This window comes from Balaenoptera acutorostrata, chromosome 6 (assembly GCF_949987535.1).
Source record: "Balaenoptera acutorostrata chromosome 6, mBalAcu1.1, whole genome shotgun sequence".
Classification (NCBI taxonomy): Eukaryota; Metazoa; Chordata; class Mammalia; order Artiodactyla; family Balaenopteridae; genus Balaenoptera; species Balaenoptera acutorostrata.
Window position 1 is genome coordinate 50,064,967 of NC_080069.1, and position 23,701 is coordinate 50,088,667.

Consider the following 23,701-nt stretch of genomic DNA (forward strand, 5'->3'; position numbering starts at 1 on the left):
TTTAATTTTTTGAGGAGTCTTCATACTGGTTTTCATGGTGGCCACACCAACAGTTCACAAGCGCTCCCTTGTTTCCACATCCTCACCAATACTTGCTATTTCCTGTCTTTTTGATAATAGCCATTCTGACAGCGTGAGGTAATATCTCATGGTGGTTTTAATTTGCATTTCCCTGGTTATTAGTGATGTTGAGCACCTTTTCATGTGTCTGTTTGCCATATGTATGTCTCCCTTGGAAAAATGTCCATTTGAGTCCTCTGCCCATTTTTTAATTGGGTTGTTTGTTTTTTGATGTTGAGTTGTGTGAATTCTTTGTATGTTTTTGATAGTAACACCTTAATGGATATATGATTTGCAAATATCTTCTCCCATTCAGTAGGTTGCCTTTTTGTTTTGTTGCTTGTTTCCTACACTGTGCAAAATTGATGTTGTCTCATTTGCTTATTTTTGCTTTTGTTGCCTTTGCCTGAGGAGACAGAACCAAAGAGTATTGCTAAGACTGATGTCAAAGAGTGTAGTGCCTAAATCTTCTTCCGGGAGTTCTATGGTTTCAGGTCTTACATTTAATTCTTTAATCCATTTTGAGTTTATTTTTGTATATGATGTAAGAAAGAAGTTCCGTTTCATTCTTTGGCATGTAGCTGTCCAGTTTTCCCAATACCATTTGTTGAAGAGACTGTCATTTCCCCACTGTATGTTCTTGGCTCCTTCACTGTAAATTAATTGACCATATAAGCATGGGATTATTTCTGGACTCTATTCTGTTCAGTTAATCTGTGTGTCTGTTTTATGCCAAAATCATACTGTTTTGATCACTATAAATTTGTCATGTAGTCTGAAATCAAGGAGCAAGATACCTCTAGCTTTGTTCATCTTTTTAAAGATTGCTTTGGCCTTTTGGGGTCTTTTGTGGTTCTATACAAATTTTAAGATCATTTGTTCCAGTTCTATGAAAAATGCCATTGGTATTTTGATAGGAATTGCATTGAATCTGTATGCTTTTGCTTTTGGTAGTATGAATATTTTAACAATATTAAATGTTCTAATTCATGAGTAAGGTATATCTTTCCATTTATTCGTGCTCTCTTTGATTTCTTTCAGCATTATCTTATATTTTTCTGAGTACAGATCTTTCACCTCTTTGGTTAAATTTATTCCTAGGTATTTTATTCTTTTCGATGAAATTGCAAATGGGACTGTTTTCTCAACTTCTTTTTCTGATAGTTTGTTATTAGTGTATAGAAATGCAGTAGATTTCTGTATATTGATTTTATATCCTGCAACTTTACTGAATACATTTATTAGTTATTGTTTAAGCTTTTGGTTTTTGGTGGAATCTTCAGGGTATTCTACATATAGTATCATGTCATCTGCAAATAGTGACAGTTTTACTTCTCTTTTTCCAATCTAGATGCCTTTTATCTCTTTTTCTTGTCTGATTGTTGTGGCTAGGACTTCCAACATTAAGTTGAATAAAAGTGACAATATTGGGCATCCTTGTCTTTTTCCTCATCTTAGATGAAAAACTTTCAGATTTTCACCATTGAGTATGATGTTACCTGTAGATTTTTCATATATGCCCTTTATTATGTTGAGGTATGTTCCCTCTATACCCATTTTGTAGAAAGTTTTTTTTATCATAAATGGATATTGAATTGGTTGTATGCTTTTTCTGCATCTCAAGATAATCATATAATTTTTGTCCTCTGTTTTGTTAATGTCATGTATCATGTTGATTGAATTGAACCATATGAACCATATATGGATACTGAACCATCCTTGCATCCCTGGAATAAATCCAACTTGATCATTGTGTAATATCCTTTTAATGTATTGTTTAATGTATTGTTGAATTCAGTTTACAAATATTTTGTTGAGGATTTTTGCATCAATGTTTATTAGGGATATTAGCTTGTAATTTTCTTTTCTTTTTTTTTTTTTTTGTAGTCTTTATCTGGTGATGCTGACCTTATAGATTGAGTTTGGAAGCATTTCTTCCTCTTCAAGTTTTGGAATAGTTTGAGAAGGATAGGTATTAACTCTTCTTTAAATGTTTGGTAGAATTCACCTGTGAAGCCATCTGATCCTGTACTTTTGTTTGTTTGGAGTTTTTTGATTATTAATTCAATTTTATTGTTAAGCATCAGTATGTTCAGATTTTCTAATTCTTCCTGATTCTGTCTTGGAATATTGTATGTTTCTAGATATTTATTCATTTCTTCTAGTTTCTCAAATATGTTGGCATCTAACTGTTCATAGTAATTACTTATGATCCTTTGTATTCTGTGATATTGGTTGTAACTTATCTTTCATTTCTGATTTTATTTATTTAAGCTGTCTCTTTTTTTCTCAGTGAGTCTGGATATCAATTTTTTTTATTGTTTCAAAGACCCAGCTCTTAGTTTCATTTACCTTTTCTATTGTTCTTTTAGTTTCTATTTTATTTATTTATACTCTGATCTTTATTAATTCCTTCATTCTGTTAACTTTGGGCTTTGTTTATTCTTTGTCTGGTTCCTTCAGATGTAAGGTTGCATTTTTTGAGATTTTTGTTGTTTCCTAAGGTAGGACTGTATTGTTACAAACTTCTTTCTTAAAAATGCTTTTGCTGCATCCCATAGATTTTGGAGCATTGTGTTTCCATTTTCATTTGTCTCAAGATATATTTTTTATTTCCTCTTTGATTTCTTTGTTGACCCATTGGTTGTTTAGTCACCTGTTGTTAACCTCCACTTGTTTGTGTTTTTTTTCTTCATGTAATTGATTTCCAGTTTTATGCCACTCTGGTCAGAAATGATGCTTGGTATGATTTCAGTCTTCTTAAACTTATTGAGACTTATTTTGTGGCCTAGTATGTGATCTCTACTGGAGAATGTTCCATGTGTACTTGAAAGGAATGTGTATTCTGCTGTTTAGGCGTAGAATGTTTTATGTATATTTGTTTATCTTATCTAATATGTTGTTTAAGTTCAATAGTTCCTTATTGATTTTCTGTCTAGATGATCTATCCATTGATGTAAGTGGGGTATTAAAGTCCCCTACTGTTATTGTATTTCTGTCAATATCTCCCTTTATGTTCGTTAATATTTTCTTTATGTATTTATGTGCTCCTATGTTGGGTGCATAAATAATTACAAGTGTTATATGCTCTTGATAGATTTATTCCTTTATTGTTAAGTAATGCTTTTCTTTGTCTCTGGTAACAGCCTTTAAGGTCTATTTTGTCTGATATAAGTATTGCTATCCCCGATTTCTTTTCCTTTTCATTTGCATAGAATATATTTTCCTATCCCTTCCTTTTCAGTCCGTGTGTGTCTTTAGATCTGAAGTGAGCTTCTTGTAGGCAGCATATATATTCGTCTGGTTGTTGTATCCATTCAGCCACTCTATGTCTTTTGACTGGAGCATTTACTCCATTTACATTTAAAGTTATTATTGATAGGTATGTACTTATTGCCATTTTGTTAATTGTTTTCTGTTTATTTTTACAGTTCTCTGTTCTTTTTTCCTTTCGTTCTCTTCTCTCATGATTTGATGACTTTCTTTAGTGTTGTATTTGTGTTCCTTTCTCTTTATTTATTTACTTATTTTTGTGTATCTGTTATAGGTTTTTGATTTGTGGTTGACATGTGGTTCATATATTATGACACATATATATAGCAGTCTATTTTAAGTTGGTGGTTGCTCAAGTTTGGGTGCATTCTAAAAGCACTATATTTCATTCCTCTGCCTACCATGTTTATGTTTCTAATGCCATATTTTACATATTTTGTGTATTGCTTAACTAGTTATTTTCGATATAGATAACATTACTACTTTTGTCTTTTAAACTTCATACTAACTTTATAGGTGGTTGATCCACTACCTTTACTATTTGTTTGCCTTTACCAGTGAGATTCTTTCTTTATCATTTTCTTGTTTCTAGTTATTGCCTTTCCTTTCCATTTAAAGAAATCCCTTTAACATTTCTTTTAAGGATGGTTTAGTAGTAATGAACTCCTTTAGCTTTTGCCTGTCTGGGAAAACTCTTTATCCCTCTTTCAATTCTGAATGATAACCTTGATTGGTAGAGTATTCTTGGTTGTACATTTTTTCCTTTCAGTACTTTGAATATATTGTGTCAGTTCCTTCTGGCCTATAAAGTTTCTGCTGAAAAATTGGCTGGAAGTCTTATGGATATTTTCTTGTATATAATTAGATGTTTTTCTCTTCTTATTTTTAAGATTCTCTCTTTAACTTTTGACATTTTTATTATCATGTGTCTTAGTATGTTCATCTTTTGGAGACTCTCGGTGATTCCTGGACTTGTATATCTGTTTCCTTCACCAAGTTATGAAAGTTTTCAGTCATTATTTCTTCAAATACCTTTTCTGTCCCTTTCTTTCTCTCTTCTCCTTCTGGGATCCCTATACTGTGAATGTTAGGAAACAGTGTTGTTCCAGAAGTCCCTTAAACTATCCTCATTTTTAAAAATTATTTTTTCTTTTTACTATTCCAATTCTGTGATTTCCACTACCCTGCCTTCAAGATTGCTGATCCATTTTTCTGCAACCTCTACTTTGCTGTTGATTACCTCTAGTGTATTTTATTATTTCAGTTATTGTATTTTCCAGTTCTGCTTGGTTCTTTTTATATTTTCTATCTCTTTGTTGGAGTTCTCACTGAGTTCATCCATTCTTCCCCCAAGTTTGGTTAGTATCTTTATAACTATAACTTTGAACTCTTTATCTGGTAAATTGCTGATCTCCATTTTGTTTAGTTCTTTTTCTTAGGTTTTATCTTGTTCTTTCATTTAGAAGGTATTTGTCTCTTCATTTTACCTAACTCTATGCATTAGGTTTATCAGCCACATCTCCCAGTTTTGAAAGAATGAGTTTGTATAGAAGTTGTCCTCTGGGCCCAGTGATACACTCCTCCTTGGTCTCCAGAGCCAGGATCTCCAGGGATATTCCTTGTGTGGGCTGCATGTGTCCTCCTGTTAAGGTTTGGCTGTGAGTGCTATGTGCATGCTGGTTGGCCTAGCTTCTGGCCCAGATATCTGCAAGGCCTGGCCATGACTACTGCAGGTGTGCTGATGTACAGGGGTGATTCCCAGCATGACTGGCTGTGAGACTTGGCCAAGACTGCTATGGGCATGCTGGTGTGCCAGTCTGGTCCCCCAGAGTGAGAGCCACTTTGGAGGTGTCTCCTGGGGCAGGCAGCTTGGCTGGAGGCTGGTCCTCAGGGAAATGCTTGGGTGGGGTGCACAGTGTTAGCTAGGGTGATGGAGAGTGACAGAAATGGCACCTGCCAGCACTGGGCCAGCTAGGTGGAAGGAAAGTTTTAAAAAATGGTACCCACCAGTGCTACTGTCCCTGTAGAAAGTTCCACCAGATCCCTTCCCCTCTGGGGGAAATTAGTCAGTGAATCTCCTTCATGTAAGGCCTAGGTGTCAAACTGCTGCCTTGTACTGGGGCTTGGAGTGAGTGAGTTTACACATGAGACTTTCAAGAGCGGACTCTGGTTTCCCACAGCCCTCTGGCCATCTTGAACATAAGTCCCTCTGTTTTTCTGAGACAGACATTATGGGGGCTCATGTTCCCAGTACAGGTCCCCTGGGCTGGGGAGCCACATGTGGGCCTTGGACCTCTTGTTCCTCAGTAGGGACCTCGGTGGTTGTGATATCGCTCCTGCTTGTGGGTCACTGCAACTTGGGGGGGCGGTGTTCTGATTAGACTGTGACTCTGCCCCTCTTACCAATCTCAATGTGGCCTTTTCTTTATATCCTTGGTTCTAGAAAATATTTTCTGCTAGTCTTCAGGTTTTTATAGAGATAGTTGTTTTATATGTAGTTGTAGTTTTGGTGTGTCTGTGGGAGGAGAGCTCAGGATCTTCCTACTCTGCCATCATGATCAAGGCTCTTAACTAGACATTCAGACTCACCAGACTTTCATAAGCTACCCTTGACATTAGTCTAATCAGAGGATATAGGATAAAACCACAGCTGGAGTCCTTGCAGTAGTCTATACAGCAGTCTACACAGCTACCCATGGTCGATTCCCTTACAAGGAAGTGAAATCCACATTGAACTGCTGCCTTGACTTAAAATCCTTATGCCTGAGAGGAGCCAGGATCTCTTGTGACATCTCCATAGGCATGGCTTCTAGATTCCCCACAGAGGACAGACCAGGGTCACCACATTCAGAGAAGCCCAAAGTTTGGCATCATATCAGGGATTTATTGTTCTCTCAGGTTAGATTCAATTTATCTCGCATTTTTTTTGGTCATAACCGATGTTGCCCAATAACATAGTTAACACATATGATCTTTGTTCATTTCCAAGGAAACAACAAGGAAGTGAACCAAAAATCAGACCCTCACATAGAAGGGGTAAGTTTTTGACCCTTTGCCCAAACTTAGGGACTTTTATAACTGCTAAATTTCTGAATTTTTGTAACTGCTTTAATTTTTTGCGGTTGATTGCTAGGAAATTTGAAGCACTCTGACTAGAAGGCAAGGTACAGAGTGAAGGATTTATGATCACCTAGCATTCATTTCCTTAGATGATAGTTGAATGTCGTATCACTTCCAACCTTTTGAGGTAGTATAAAATAGTAGTTTCACAATTTTAAGGAACTTTTTGAAAGGTAAATACTATAGTTTCCCTAATTACAAAAATGACTATGAGCCAAATCTCATGGAATCTTCACAATGATAGGAAGTAACCCCATTTTATTAATGTGACATTAGGACTCAGTAAGATTTAACCATTTGTCTGTTTCCTATAGACAAACCCATACATGTTATTAATCAGATGATTTAAGGTATTGCTTCTTGTACTAAATTGTGTACATGATTTTCAAAAATTGTACAATTTTATCATATTTTCATTTAACATTATATCATAAACATTCCCAATAAATTTACCTAGCTTTAATGATCATTTATAAATACTTGCATACTCTTCTAAAATATTAAAATAAAATAATTTACTTAACAATACCCTGTTCTCACACATATATTTTATTTCCAGTGTTTTAATTCCATAGTTAATGTTTCCAGGACATCTTCTTGCATATAATTTCTTTTTTTGAGTGGGGGACGGGTTGCTTTCTAGTTATTCCTTTTGCAATTTCTTCTGTTGTAAGGCAGAGAAAATGATCATCTCTTCTGAGATCTGATAAAGCACATTGTATTGTGCTAATTTTACCATGATTTGACTTTTTTATATTTAAATTTTTACTCCGTATGAGATACTTTACTTTTCAGAGAAAAATACGGATGACTTTGTTCTTTTTCATATTGCTAACCCAAAAGTTCAGTTCATATTTAAAATAATCATTTTCTACTTATTTTCAAAAGTGTAATTGTAATATAGAATGTTCTTATATATTTTGGGGCTAATTCTAATCTTTCTCTCCTCTAATCCACTGTAGAATATATCCATTTCAATAGTAGTGACATAGAGTTTTATTTGTTGTTTCTGTATTCTATTACCTGCTAAGGTAGTCCTTCCTTTCCCCCTACACACTGGTGATGTTATTTTAGTATATTACATACTATTTTCCTTGTTTATTTTTCAAAATAAATTTCAGAATCATTTGGCTAAGTTTCACACACACACAGACAAAAGTCTTTATCAGATTTTAACTGAGTTCCATTAACTCTATAAATTAACTAGATTAGACATGATTGCAACATTTAGTTCTCCTTTTCTGGAATAAGCACACTTATCTACATGTTTCTCTCTACTTCTCTCTCTCTGTCTTTGTCTTAAACTTCCTTTATTTTGTCTTTTTCTTAAACTGGGTTATTCATACCTCTTTAATTATTTCTTTCTTTTCTTTCTTTCTTTTTTTTTTTACTTCTGCTATTCTGAATGAAACACCTTCTAAAAAATTTTTGTTTAATTTCTGGCTGTACCAGCACATCAAGTATAATTTTTTGGTGTAATTATTTTAAATTCATGCATTTATATATTTCTTACTATCTCAAAAATCTTAGCAGTTTTATAATAATTTAGGTATATTACAATAATTTCAAAAATAATTATTTTTAAAATTTCTAATATTTAACTTGATAATATTAGTTTTCATCCTTACTGAATTTCCCAGAACTCTTCAAGTAACACTACAGAATAGTAACATACTTATTTTATACTTAATTTAAAATTATTCATTTTAAAAGTGAATGGTGGGATGTGTATTCTTTGATAAAAAATAATTTTTTAAATAATGTAGATATTTTATCACAGAGTTGGTTTTGTTTTAGGAAAAGAGGCTCTGTAACAATTAAAGATAAATTATTCTATTTCTCATATATTTATTAAAAGGGTAAAAGTTATCAAATATATTTTTTGAATCTATTGAAATAATCATGTGATTTCTTTTATTTAGCTTTTTTGTATTGTGCATTGCATTTACACATTTCCTAATGTTGAGCTACTCTGATTTATACTCTGAATTAATATTCCTGATATAATATACTTGGTCAAGGTGTAAGAACCATGTTTTTAAGAGTTTTTTTTAATAACTGGGAGTAAATTCACAGGTGGGTGACCAAGATGGTGGAAGATATGGAAATGACATCATATGAAAAGTAGAATATTTAGTCTGGAGAAGAGCTCACTTAAATTATCCCTCTTCTGAGGAAGAACAGTGGCTGATATTTAAGTTTAAAAAACTTTTATGTTAAAAGATTATTTTTTATTCAAAATTTTTCTAGAGAGAAGAACTAAATGAAAAGTTACAGAAATATAGATTTAGTAGCATTTTTTATATTAACTACAGAGCTTTAAAATTTTAATGTCCTGGTTCATAAACAAGTGAGCCTTCTCATCAGTATAAATGTTGAAGCAGAAACTGGATGACCTCTGATCTATAGAAAAGCTTCTGCATTGGTTTGAAGGTTGGTCTGGATGAACATTAAGGTCCTTACCAATTGCAAAACTATAAATCTATAGTGGTTAAAAAACACATTATGCTACATTATCTCTACTCTATAAATGATTTTTTAAACTGTTGCGGTAGGCAGAATTCTTAGGGTCCCCCAATTCTTTGCTCTTGGTGTAGTTAGATAGGAGGGTAGAAAACCAAGCTGTCATAGACATCTCACTAGTAAGGCAGTACAGAGTGCCTCAAAAGATCAGAGGGAGAGAAAAGTCTCAGGAACTTAGATATCTGGACAGAGCAAATAATTTAAACTGGAAAAAGATAAGCACTAAAGTAGTCTTAAAGAGACTACAAGAGTTGGCAGAAAGGTAATTTTCAGAAGGGTATTAAAACTAATGATAACCACATTTTAACTAGAAGTAAAAGTCTGAATAGAAGAAGGCGGCATAAAAGTTAAGTTCTATTCAGAATACGGGACCAGAGACTATAAAATAGTGGAGGGCAGCCCCTGAGCAGGGAGGAGAGGATGGCCAATGGTCAAAGACTTCTAACTTCTAAATTCATGAAGAAGACCTTAATTGTATTTTAGGAAGTATTACTTTGCCTGCTTTAACAGGGTTGTTGTGGTTTTTAAATAGCAAGTAGGACCAAATACTGTATGTACTGTTTTCGTTAATATTTATTCATGTACAGTTTATTATAGGTGCAATGTCAAAATAAAACATGTGTCCACTTTATTTTTTAAAGAGTACTTGGGAAAGTATTAAGTAGTATAACGCTGCTTCTTTCACTTACCGCCTGTTGAATGAAAAACCATAGTAGCTTAAGATAAGGCACTCGCATCATCTAATAAAAGCTTTCTCAGAAGAAGTCTTGATCTCTTGGAAGTAATTGGGAAAATATTTCTATAATTTGCTATGAGATCTTGTTGGTTCACACTCTCGGGCACTCCTTGGGTAAAATCTGAAACTGTCCCTGGTACCCAGCGGGCAAGGAGAGATGGAAGAAAGAGGCGGACCACTTCAGATTAGTAGGTAATGGTTTTAATAAGCAAAGAAACTTACATATGAGTCTTGGGTGGCTGCAAGACAGGTAGATCTCTGCACCTGCCCACCAGAATCCTAAAAGTTTATATAGAGGCCTTAACAGGGTTCAGTCCCTGGAAGCTGCATCATCGTAATGGCTCTGGCTATAGAATGATGGGCAGAATGTATATTCCAAGGACAGGGGAGGAGGAGAGGAGCCTCAGATTGCCTGTGTCCAGTTCATTGGTCATCCAGCAGTCACATCCTCTCAATTACTTCCTCCATCAGACCTCAGGATGTTTTCAGAGATAGAAGCATCACAATGTCCTATCAATACAATAGCTAATTACAACGACTACTATGAATTGAATTGTGTGGTAGTGAGCGTTCATTCAGAGTTGTTCCTTTTTTCCTGTCCTGGGGATGGATTCCCTGTGGACGGAACACACTTGCCTGCCACACTGACTTTGGGGATTGCCCATGTGACTCACTGTGGCCAATTAAAAGTGTGCAGAAGTGATAGTGTGTGAGGTCTGAGCAAATTTCCTCCAGCTTTCTCACACTTCTGCTATCCACAGTGAGAAGAGCATGCCCGAGACGTGCATTGTTCTTTCATCCTGAATCTCAGATAGAGAGATTTATGGAGCAAATCTGAATCCAAACTACACATGGGAGCCAAGTGCACTTGAACTGGACAGCTAAGCTCAAACCCATTCAACAGAGCCACAGACAGCATGAAGATCCTGAACAAGAAGCAAATGTTTGCTCTCGCAAACCACTGAGATTTCAAGATAGTTATAGCTTCCTTTTTTAAGCAAAACCTGACTAATACAAATGTCTAATTTCCTAGGTACTAGGAGCTCTATTTTTCTTATTTTAACCCTTCAAAACGATTATAATAAACTATTATAACAATATTATAATTATTAAAATAAAGTGATACTAATATCTCAATGTTAGAAATGAAAAGACAGGCTCAGAAGGATGAAAAAATTTAACTTATGCCATGCAGGTAATCTGTGGTTTAATTGACATTGGAATCTGAATTGTGTCTGAATCTAACAGCTGTTTTCCTTCTACTTCTTGCAATATATTTAGGAAGGCGTTCTTAATTGTTTTCCTTGTGCCCCTTAAAGAGCCATGGTCAAATATGCTTCATGTTCTGAGAGTCAGAAGTTTTTCTGTATTTGGGAAAAGAGATGTTAGCTTTTTGAACTAAACAGCACATTTTGAGTATGACTATACATAGGAAGGTGTTTGCAAATGCATAAATTTTGGCTGTTAATGAATTATAACATAAAAATGTACATTGAAGTTACTTCAAAAGTGCAATCCATGCGAAAGGATAATATGTGGCCACCATAGGCAATAAGTGGAGATGAGATGAGAACATCATTCTGTTACACTTACATTAGCTGTAATCACATTTTGTAGCTGAGGCTCTTATGAGGGCTGCCAACTAACATTTTAGGTAAATGAAGAGCTAGGATATATAGCCTTCAGAAAGCAGGCACCTCTCCTGTCAAATAGGTAATTACAGAGGCTATGACTCCATTAGGAAAATGGTGGCCAATCAATGGAAACCCTAAGAGCTCAGATCCTTTGTAATTGATTGAGAGATTCAATGACTTCAATGCAACTGAGTTTCAAATGTAAGAAGCAAATATTTGGCCAGATGGCTGCCGTGAATTCCAGAGGGAGTGTATGAATTTTAATGAGAGAGATGGCTACACAATTTGAGTCACATGTGCTAATACTGAATGAAATATGCAGATCAATATTGAAACTGCAACCTGGGGTACCCAAGCTTTCATTTGTTATATCCTAATACTCATGTTTATTTCTGCAGGTATGCAATTGCTTATCATACAAGTTCTAGAGGAACTTGTTAATGCAAATCACAATTGATATTTGGGATTATAGCCTACTTCTTATTTCTGCCAAGATGACCCATTACATAGTTTAGGATAATTCAGAGGTTCTATTTCAGAAGTATCCAGTTTGTGCAAGCAAGATATATTTAGGTTTATTCATTCACTTAGATCCTGTGAATAAGATGCAGGGATTGGGGATAATCCATAGATGAATCAGACATGATTCTGTCCTAGAAGAGCTTAAAATAATTTATTTAGCTATGCATTTATGTGTACTTTCTCTATATGTACTATATTGTACAGTAAAAGTGTATAAAAGATATACAAGAGCTAAAACATATATTTTTATCAGATCCTGTAGAATATGTTAAATCTATGAACCTATTATTTTCTCCAAACTTTCATAGCAACCTTAGGAGATAGATGATGTTACTTTTTCACCATACAGATGGAAAAACAAGACAGCTAAAAAAAGTTTATGGTCACAGAGCTGGGAAATGGCAGAGCCAGGTTACAAAGCTAGATTTGCCTGCCTTCACCCTGAGCTCTTAACTCTATGCTAGTAAAGGCTTAAGTCCCTTTGAGGAAGAATTGTTTCTGACGGTTATGTCAGTGACGTTGCAATGGCTAAATCTTCTGATCCAGCTAATGATGTTAGTCGTTCTTAAAGAGGTGATGATCCTATTCTGCTGGTATTGGGTCTCTTGGCTCTCAGCCAAGGGATTTCCATGGTAACTTGACTGGGGCTTCTAAACGGACAGTTGGGTTTATCCACAATCTCCTCTTTAGAGCCCATGTGTGTCCTGGGATGGGGGGCACTGGGTCCCAACTAATGGAAACTTCTAGTTCTCTTTTCCTCCTCTGACTGCAAGGAGGAAGCATATTGCTCTGTAGCTCCATGGTTCTGTTATTTCAGGAGCTTGGTTGCTTTTTTCTACCACTAGGTCCTTTCCCTCTCAGAAAGTGCTCTTCCCCCAGTTCTTTATGCAACTTGCTCTTTCCCTGCTCTGCACCAGAGCTTGGAACTCCAGGGGATGTTGGGAGAAACAGACTTGGCCAAGCTATGGAGACAAAGATTCTTTTATACTTTTCTCCATAGTGATGGGCACAATTTGCCTTACAATTTTGCAACGAATGCCATCCAAATGATTCTTCCAGAAAATAAGGATTTATTTGGAGGTCATTTGCTGGCTCTATTTCTAGATATAGAAGTGGCTGGCATTTTCAGTTCTCACCTCTCTGGTTTTAAAAAAACAGTTTGCCTCACTAGGCATTCTGCCACACATCGTAAACAGTGAGGCTCTGCTTTAACCCCCAAAAGTTCCATCAACAGCTGTTTGTGTCCTTCAATGACTTAGTATTCAGTAAAACAAAATAAAACTGCACTGTGCAGGCCATGGTAATCAGTGTCCTACTGTGCTGGCCACACACAGTCATTCTCTCCAGCTGTGCACATCACATTAAATTCATTCATTTAATGACGTTAAAAATGAAATGGAGCATATCTGGGGGCATGGGGGCTGGAATCCACATTAGGAGAAATAATTCAAGGAATTGGGCATGTTTACAGGGGAGAAGTGGAGACAAAAGTAGAAGGATGGCTCCCTGAGTCATGATGGGAGGATCTGCCAGGTGGTAGGTAGAGGAAGATTGTAGCTGAATGTGAGTAGATTTTAGCTAACGTATCAAGGGAGATGTCCCGCAAAAGAAATGGACTGCCTTAGGAGCCGTGAGTGCTGTCAGTAAAGGTGTTTAAACGCTAGGGATTCAGCCATCTGTTACAGAGGTTAGATACAGGGTTCTTACAATATGGGTATAATCATATGTGGACTTGTCTCAGAAGTCCACAGCTACAGTTTCCACGGGAAATATCTTCTGAGCTTTAATCAGTTAATGTAGAACTTTAAGACAATGGCCCACTTGAAATTGGGAGTTTCATATATAAAATTGTATGTTTTCTATGACTAGGAAAAAATGGGAAGAAATTTTTGGACTACATCACTGACCTAGGAAAGAAATCTAAGGCTGAATTGGTATTCAAAGTTTTCAGGCATTATAAAACTTGAGGCTCAGAAAAGAGCGTGGGGATTTTATTTCTTTATTTCCTTAATCGTGTTAGACAGTGTCTATATTTTTTGTTAACTCTCTTGCTAAATTGTATAGTTGCCATGATATGCCATGTGAAGTCCATAAGAAGTCACTTTGCAGTTGAGTCAATAAATGATGTGGCACAGACCAGTTTAACCCAGAATTTGATCAAGAATTTGTGCTCTGAGTGTTGCGTGTGGAAGGAAAGAAAATATGCTTTGAGACATTGCTTTCTGAGAACTGGTATTGAGTAAACACAGCTTTCACTTACCAGAGGAAGTCTTTTAATCATATAAAAGTGGGAGCACTCCAGGCTCTCTGATTCCTGCTTTTCTGACCTATTTGGTATTGGAAGTTAGAGAGGCTTGGTTTTTCTAATCAGTTTTATCTCAATAATCTCTGACTTCAGAAACAGCAGTAACAGAACTAACTGGGCAGAAAAAAAATTCCTCTGAGAACCATTTCAATCTGTAAACCCTTGGTAAGCAGTTTAGTAGGAGGATCTTCAACCCTGGAGGAATCATATCAAGGTTTAATAAACCTAAGCCACAAAAGAGACTTTTAGATCTGCAAGATCTTATTTGACGGCAAAAATGAAGACAGTGGGGGGGGGGGGGGAAGTAGACTTCTGGTTTCAACTGTAGAACAAAAGCCATTGATGGTTTTATTTTTAAACTTAATCACAGCTTAAAAGAGTGATAATTCACCTTAGGTTTTAGATTTTTTTTTTTTTTTTTTTTTGGCATGTCTCTGTGCTTGATGACCTGAGCTCCTTACCATCTTAATCATATGCCTCTGAGTAGGTGGATTTGCACAACAGAAGAGTTAATTCTCTCTTTCCAGGACAGGAAAAAAGTTAGATATGGAAATGTGAGTTCCTTTGACTATATTACCCAATTCCTGTGCTTCTCCTGCTTGAAAGATCCATATTTTACATTTGTAATGTGCAAAACACAAAGGTTTCCCATCAAAGTTTTTGGTGGTTTAAATTATTTCTTGAGTCTGATCACGAGGGGGTTTTTTCCTCTTTGAAATGTCCACCATTTACAATCTAGCTCCAAATATTACAAGCTCTGGAATGACTGCTTTTATACTCAGGTTTTAGATATGTCCTTTTCTACTTGTGTATGCATTAGGCATTACAAGCAATACAGAATCTTGGTGAAGTTTCCCTCTTAAAAGGATTCCCCGGGAGTAAGGTATAAATGAGGGGAGAGAGGAGGATGGGAGAGAAGGTGAGCAGGGTGATGGATAAGTCCAAGGGAAAAGCTTGAAGTATTAAAAAATAAATTGCAACTTAGTTGCATTTTTTAGATTAATCCCATATTGTTCAACTCATTCTTGACCATAGGCATTTTACTCAAACCTGTGACTGTATCATTGTCTTACTTCTCAGCAAGTCTGTCATCTGGGATCCTACATTTTATAAACAATTTATAGAGGTAACCATTTCCTTTGTGATGGTTTTTCAGACTCCAGGAGTGATTAGATTCAGGGTATTTTTTTTAAGGCTCATTTATATAAATGAGGCAAGTCAAAGTGACAGGAATATATGGAGGGCAATATGAAAAATGATCTTCCGTTTTAAGCACTGGATGATCCTTTACAAAAGAAGTTTCTTATGTGAGTGAATTTATAGCTGGCCTCAAAAAGACTAGTCAGCCCCATCTAATCACTTTAATGCTTTCAAAATGTCTCCTACTTTCTATGTTTTGGAATAATTTCTGGTATAAGTTTAACAGTTCTGAGACCACTCTTGAGTACTTATGATATGCCAGCCACTGTGCTAAGCACTTTTGTATGAATTACATCATTTAATCCTCATAAGAGGGTCATCATTTAATCACACGTGTTGGGTTCTATTATTATATTGATTTTATAGATGAAGAAGTCACTGAGGCTTGGAGAGGTTAAGTTGCTTACGATCATAGGAAAAATGTTCATACAGCTGGTACGCTGAGGAGCAAAGACTGAAGGCCAGGCAGTCTGACTAATCACTCTGCTTCACTGCCTCATAATCAATTATTTCATTGACCCATTCATAGATAATGAGAAGGTTAAAGTATATATTATATATCTTTACATATGTATACAGTATATATACATGCATGTGCAGTATAATCAGTATTTTCATGATATTTCCTGTCAAAGTTTATGACTTCTTTAGGGGTATATTTTCCTCTCTAGTAATAGGCTATGTGTACTTTTTAATGAAACTAGACAAATAAATGTTGTCCAAATCTCCCTTCTGGCAAGTGTGCTTTATAAGCTCAGTTCCGGGTCAAAAAGTGGTATTGTTTTATTTTCCCTTTAGGCCCTTCGTATTTCCCCAGGGGCTGCGTCAACTTGCTCCTATCACAGGCAGAGACTAGGAGGAAGACTGCATTAACAACTTTTTAACAAATTAGCAAACAAAAACAACTGTTCATTTTGAGACCACTTATGAATATGAACTAGGATTAGGTTGTGCTTTGGCAGATGTTTTTCGGTTCGTGTGTGCACGCCCGTGTGTGCCAGGGCACGTATATTTTTCACAGCGCAAACATTCTGAGTAGTTTTTTCGTTTCCAGGCACATTCAAGTAGTGTACAACATGCTGTATGCCTTTCTTCAAGAAGCTCATTGATAAATATACAATACCTTTATTATCTGGAATTCTGTTGAACAATATAAACACCAAAAATTGATCATTTCCCTTTCCAGCCTTCTATCTAAATATGTCCTTTTGTCTCCCTAATATGATCCCAGCTTTCCCAACACTCATCTCCTAAAATTTTGATTGTTTTTTGTTTCAGTTTCTCAGTCTTTATATCTTTTTATTTAACACGTACTCCCCCACCCCTTTCCCATGCATTTGCCCTGCTCTTGGAGCCTTTTCTTCCTTTTTTTTTTTTCCCCCCTTGGTAACTCTTATTTATTCTTTAAGAACCAGTTTGGGCAATCTCTTTTCTGGAACGCCTTCCACCATCTTGCTCCTGCCAACTTTGCCCAGACTAGGTTGGGTGAATGCCCTTCTCTGGGCTCCACAGTAAATCAGACAGAAAATAGCTTCTCTGCCGTAACTATTCTCATGCCACTTGAGTTATCTGTCCACATGTCTGATTCCCTTTCTGGGCTTTTAGCTCCTTGAGCACACCACTCTTGTTTTTCTAATCTCCACAGTTCCAGTGTGCTGCAGAGTGACAGGTGATGGGTGTCGGTGAAAGTTTGTTGAAGCGATGTTTAAAGATACAACTCTCAGTCTCTTTTCTTCAGAAGTCCTTACTTTCCTGACCTCCTATGGCAGGTGCAAACTACCACTTCCTGGGAAATTAATCATGCTGCTCTGGGAATCTCCCTTGTATTACTGCTATTTAAATCCTGTAGTGTTATTGAATGTTTTCTCTATGTTCTCAACTAGATTTTGAACTCCTTGGAGGTAAGAGGAAGATTTTTAATCTTGGGTGTCCTCAGAGTACCCCCAACACTGCTTTGTACATATTATCTTCTTGATAATGTTAGTTTGTGAATTGTTAAAACACTTCAAAAAGCAGCAAACAAGAGCTCCTTCCAAAGTACATATTACAGGGCAATTGCCTTTTCACTCTTCATTTCTTCAAAAACTGTGTACGTTGTGTGATTACAGGGACTTCAGAAAAGTCCTTTTATTTCTCAAAGGAATCACAGGAAACTCACAGTGCGAATGGATTTTAGTTGCTTTTTTCTTATAGAAAGATAAAATCCAGTGACTGTGGATATCCTCTTCATTTTGGGGCCTCACTTTCCTTATCTGTAAACTTGGTGTAATAATATAGTTTCCTGATAGGGGTTGTGATGAAGGGTAAATGGGATAATGTATGCAAAGCACGTAATGGCACCTGGAACGTGGTGATTCATCAGTGAAAGATAGCTGTTATTATGAACATTCATTATGGGCGTGATCATTTGGAGGCGTTCCATAGAAAAGAGGCAATTGGAGCTTATTCAGTTGGTTTATCCGGTCTTTTTACAAATAATAAAAAACACTTACACAGTGCTTCCTATGTTTAAATACTATTCTCTGGGTGCTTTACATATATCAACTCATTTAAACCTTTAAACAATCCTGTTAAGTACATTCATTCCATTATTAACTCCATTTCAGAGTCATTAAAGCACAATAGTCCAGTCACACAGCTAATAAGTGGCAGAGCTGGAATTTGAACGCATATTCTTTGGTAACAGAGTCCATGCATTTAATCGTTATAAAATAGAGGGCTTCTTAAGGAAGCATCGATTCAACGTCTAATCTGTGCTGGGTACTGAGGTTAGAGAGATGAGGAAGTACTATCCCTGCTTTAATGGCTTTCACAGCAAGAGTAGGAGACAGGCAGGCAGATACGCAATTACTGATTGATATCATAGGGGCTGTAAGTAGGGGGATCTGATGTTCCAGTTGGCCTGGGATAGTTCCAGTTGACACCTGTCACCCAGCATAATTATTAGTAGTGTTTTCTTTTACATTCAACAGTGTGTTGTTTGGGATCATAAATTACATGGCCCCTGTTAGCTCTATTAAAGGGATATGGGAGGTGATCTGGGATCTCCAAATGGGGAGACCTGAGTGTTCGGGACAGAGCTTCCTTTGACTGAGTCTCATAGGATGAGAAGTTTTCCAGGTAGGAGAGGGACACTGAAGCAAAAGGAAAGAGCACAGGAGGGTGAGAGTCCTGGATATGTTCGGGAAAGGGCCAGCAGATTGGGGCTGCCGTGGTGGAGTGCTGACACTCAAACACATTAGAGTCGCCTGGAGAGCTCTTGAAACTCCCCTTGCCCAGGCTGCACCAATTAAATAGAATCTCTGGAGCTGATTTTTAAAGCTCTCCAGGTGATTACAATGTGATTTGAGAACCTTGGTGGTGGAAAGCCCTTGAGAGGCAGGTAAGAAGTGATGGGTGAGTGGGAATGGGGAAACCAGGCAAGGACCAATACATGGAGTAATGTGGTCATAACCGAAGGTGCTGCTACACGTCCCTGAATGTCCAGTCTTTCTGCAGAGCCTTAGTCTGGTTGGGGCAGGTGTGGTGAGCTCCCTTTCTTTTCTGTTAGGTCAGCAACATGAGTCTATAACAGGCTGCAGTTAGTAGCTTGTACGCTCTATTTACAACCCTCTAAAAGTGAGCGTTATGGCCTTCATACAGCTTGCAGAAATTCTCTCCACGGCCCAGAAACCCTTTCAGTGATACTAAGGGTACCAAGGATGATTAGACATGTGAGGCAGACCGCGTTTCTGTATCATAAGGGTGGGCATGAAAACACCTTCGAACAATTCTTTCTGTGAAAACACAAGCCCTAAAGTACATTATGTATGAAAAATGTTCTCCATAGATTCCTGTGAAGGAAATTGAAGGTTAATTAGCTTGTCCTGTCTCTTGATTATTTACCAGTCTAACTAATTGTTAAGAAGGTGGAACCTGCTAATTAGCAAGACTGATTTAAGGTAGAAAGTGAAATTACAAGGGTTAATAGTAATGGCCACACTGTCCTTTGCAGAAGGACCCTCTGCTCTGGAGCTACTTTAAGGGTAGTATCCAGCTCCCCTGCAGGGAAGATATTAACACCTGCCCTTCAGGACGGCAACTGGGATGAGGAGGAGATAAATTCACTCTACCGAACAAGCAGGTTTTACTGAGCTACGGGAAAGGGACCCTTGCCCAGGGCTCTGTGCCTCAGCTGCCTCTTCTTCAGCTCTCCTCTGGCCCCACCTCTCTTTCTCTACAGTGCCATGTGTCCTCAGAACCACCTGATGTCTTCACGCCCACCTGGAGCCTGCCTCCCCCACTTCTGGACAAATCTTTGGATATTCAGGACACTGGAATTTCCAGCCTAAGTAGTCCTGAGCCTGCTTCCAAGGCCCACATGGGTCGCTTTCCGAGGAGTTTTCTCTTGGGGGAGGCACAACCAAGCTGTTGGTGGGTCCACGAGTGGGCTTGAAATGTGGTCTTGGGGTAGCTGTTTGTGAGGGTGGGGACAGAGACGGAGTTTGGATGTGAGGATTGGAGTGCCCACATGCATGCAAGTTGCCACCCAGTGGAGGACAGAGCCAGGGTGGGGAGTAAAGGAGGAAGAGCTGGCTCTTCCCAAGCTCCGTGTCCTGGCACAGAACCCCATGGGTTCCAAGAGTTATGAATTTGAATCTAGCCTTCCAGGTCATTATTAAGGTACTTTTGTTTAGGTAAGAGGATAGAAACTATTTTATTTAAATTTTGTTAACTGTTTTATAAGTATTAAATATTTAGGTATATGGGTTTCCATTTGGACTCTTGCCCTGGGCCCTTAAAAAGTTAAGGGTAAGCCTGGAGCTGGATCACGTAAATGATACATAGAGAAACATGGGTCACCTGAGAGGTGGGTGACAGACAAGATAGCTGTTTGTTTTAATTAGCTGAAGCTCATTTGCCCAATATTCTGCAGAGTATCAAATTAAACTCATCCAATTATTATCCCAGCACCGGGTGCAGGTAAAAGTGCCATGTCAAAATCTGTGACTAGGTCGGACACTGGCATTGCAGAAGCAGGAGGAGGGGACCACGTTTGTATCTTAGCACTTTCTAGTGAATCCATTCACGGGTGGAATCAATAGAAACTGAGTACTTCCCCCATGTCAGGTATTGTATTCACCACTTTGCTTTTGTTATCTTTTTTATTCCATGCCAAGCAGGTATTATCATTCCCATTTTAGAGATGTAGAAACGTTTGTCTGAGAGATTAAATAACTTGCCTAATATCCTATAACAAATAACAGGATTTATTTGTTGGTCCCCAACCAAGACTCAGCTTCTTGAGGTCATGCTTTTTTTTAACCCTGATTCCCTACCATCAGAGTGGGAGACGTCTTTTGAGGCGAAATTATCCTAAGATGTTGTTTCGCTTTTTCAAGATTACTCTTTTTTTCCTTTTTCCCATTTCACCCCCCACTCAGCTGTCTCCCTTCCTCCTCCCCCTCCCCTGCCTTTTGAGTAAATCACCCTAATTATTAACTTTGTAAATGAAGCTCTAAATAAACCATTTAAGTTTATTCCTATTAGATGGAACAACAGATTAGAAATCCAGTGCCACCTGGGGTGGGAACGTGGGAACGTGTTAGATTTCCATGCTAATGCTCATGCATGTTTTATGCCTTAGATTAGCAGCTAATGTGGTCATTGATCATCTCATGTCATATGAGCTACAAACCTGCTGCTTTGAGCTAATTCTTTTAAAAACTTGTTTCCAAATCAGTATTCAAAGTCCAGACGAAGGTTTCTGGTTTGGAAACGAGGTCATATTAGCTTTTGGTAGGGGTCAAAAACATTTCTCTAACTATTTATGCTCTTTGTAGATAATAAACAGGGTGTAATATATCATTGGAGCAAGTTAGGTTTGAGAAATTGCCAAAGGAAAAATACTTCCTAAAATGTAGTCCTACAAATCCTTTTTGTACCCTATGTAGTTTCTTTCTATGCTATGTATAAGTCAAAAATATGTTAAAAGTTTTCATTTGAAAGCCTATTCAATTTCTATTTAAATTACCTAAGCATTTACCCCATTAAGTAGGAAACTGAGGGCATTTTTATTTCAAGTTATATCGCTCTGCCATTACTGAGGTCCAGCTCAAATTCTGGTCTGTTCACTTAATTACTGTGTGACCTTAAAGAAATCCTTACTATCTCTGAGTCTGTTTCTTTATCGGAAATGTGAGACTCATGGTAGCAGTTACCTCACTGGGTGGTTGTAGGATTGACCAAGGCAATGAATGGAAAGTAGTTATATGTCTGGCACTTAGTAGATACTCATATAAACATTTGTGATTATTTGATTGCTCTTCCATGTAGAAAGTCATCTTGGCTAAAATATGATGAACAAAAATTTCACTGATGAAGTGGGGCAGTAGTTGCTCACCTCTTTTTTTTCTTTTTTTCTGAGCAGATGTAGAAACCAGCCACAACTCAGTCCTATGCACTGGAAAACCGGTGGTGGGTTGACAAGAAATTATGTTTACACTTCAAGAAGGACACTTCAATGTCTTCAGAATCTGAGCTGGACCTCCAGCTAACTCAGGGGTAGAGGACGGAACAGAGGACCCCAAACAAACCCAAACTCTGTTGGAACCATCTCAACACTGAGCAGGGACACCACCCCTTCAGCCTAGAAAGAGGGTAAGTTCAAACTGTGCTTTACACAGTTGGTCATGGAGAGGTACGGTTCATTGCTCTGCTACAACCATTAGGGGAAGAAGCTAAAAGTTGGCTGATGCCAACTCCCATTCTTGCCTTTTGACCTCCCCTTCTCTCTATGCATACATCTCTGTAAACCTTGAAATTAATGCATCCCTACGAAAAATGGGCAGGGATAGCAGTTGTTGTGTTTTTTATTTTTCCATTTCTGGGGAATTTCTCCAGGAGCACCCATGGGGAGCCAGGGCTGCTCTGATGCTGGCAGAGTTCAGGCAAGGCAATCTGGGCTCTGGGTTTGGCATTCGGCTCTCTCTCTTGCAGCTGCATCACAAGAGCCTGGGGAGCATTAGGCAGCAATGTGAGGCTCTGGATGATTCTCTGGCTGCCAATAACCTCATGCATTTGAGGCTGAACGATAGAAGTTTCGGTGATTAGGGAATATTTGATTCAACAGTAAAGTCCCTGAAGTATAGTGGAACCAGCCATGACTAGTGACAAGGGTGGGTGGTCTGGGTGAGACAATTCTTTCTGAAAGTGTTTGCTAGGCAAAGTTTCCTATATAATCTTGTTTTTATTTATTTGTTTGATGGTTGAGGGGATTGGGATGGAGCTGTGCCACCAAATCTACAAAAGTATTGCAGAATTCACTTATTTAGATTTGCTCTTTCCCTTTGTGAAACTTTGCAATGCTCTTTAAATTATAAGAGAGTGTTTCAAAGATAATTACAGGATAGTTTCCTCGCAGGAAACCTGAGGTTTTCTTGATCTATTTTATTTCTATATGCAGAAAGAGTGACTTTAAACATACGAATATGTGTATATATTTTTGAGTTAGGCTCTTCTCTTTTATGTAGAGACCAGATGTATAATTTCATAATTCGTTGAAGACAACTTTGTTTAGATATGTTATCCTCCCCATTGAATGTATAATTAGGATCTTTGTTAACAAATCAAAACAGCTTTCCTATTTAGAAATTCTACCCAACCTTTTAGCACAATGCTGAGAACATGATACATACTTAGCCCACTGATGAATGAACAGGGTTGGATTCAATAAAGAAAAATGTAAGGTATTAAACTTGAGAAAGAAGAAATATTCAGAGACTCAAGATGGTAATGGGCTTCCCAGGTCACAGAGTTGAAGAAAATGCTCTAGAAATGTTAGGTGGCGAAAATAAATCAGAATAAAACTATGGTTGTAATTGTTGTTAGAAAAATATGGAGGCTAGAAATTGCCTCCTGTATTAAAAGATGGACCAACAGTCTGGTGGATGTCCTAGAGTATAGACTCTGGAGACAGATTGTTGGTTATGGGTCCTGAGAATGCTCTTTCCATCTATGGGGTCCTGGGCAAGTAGCTTAGTTTCCTCTTCTGTAAAATAGCCGTAGTAATAATATCTGCCTTAGAGGATTTTTGGGAGGATTAAAAGAAGTCACTCACATAAAAGGGACTGGACCATAATAAACATTTAATAACTGGGGCCATTATTAGATCCATTATTTGGGAGCATAATTAACCTTTCAGTAAGGTCATCTTTTTTTTTTTTTTTTTTAAACTTTGGGTTTATTTATTTATTTATTTTTGTCTGTGTTGGGTCTTCGTTTCTGTGCGAGGGCTTTCTCTAGTTGCGGCAAGTGGGGGCCACTCTTCATCGCGGTGCGCGGGCCTTT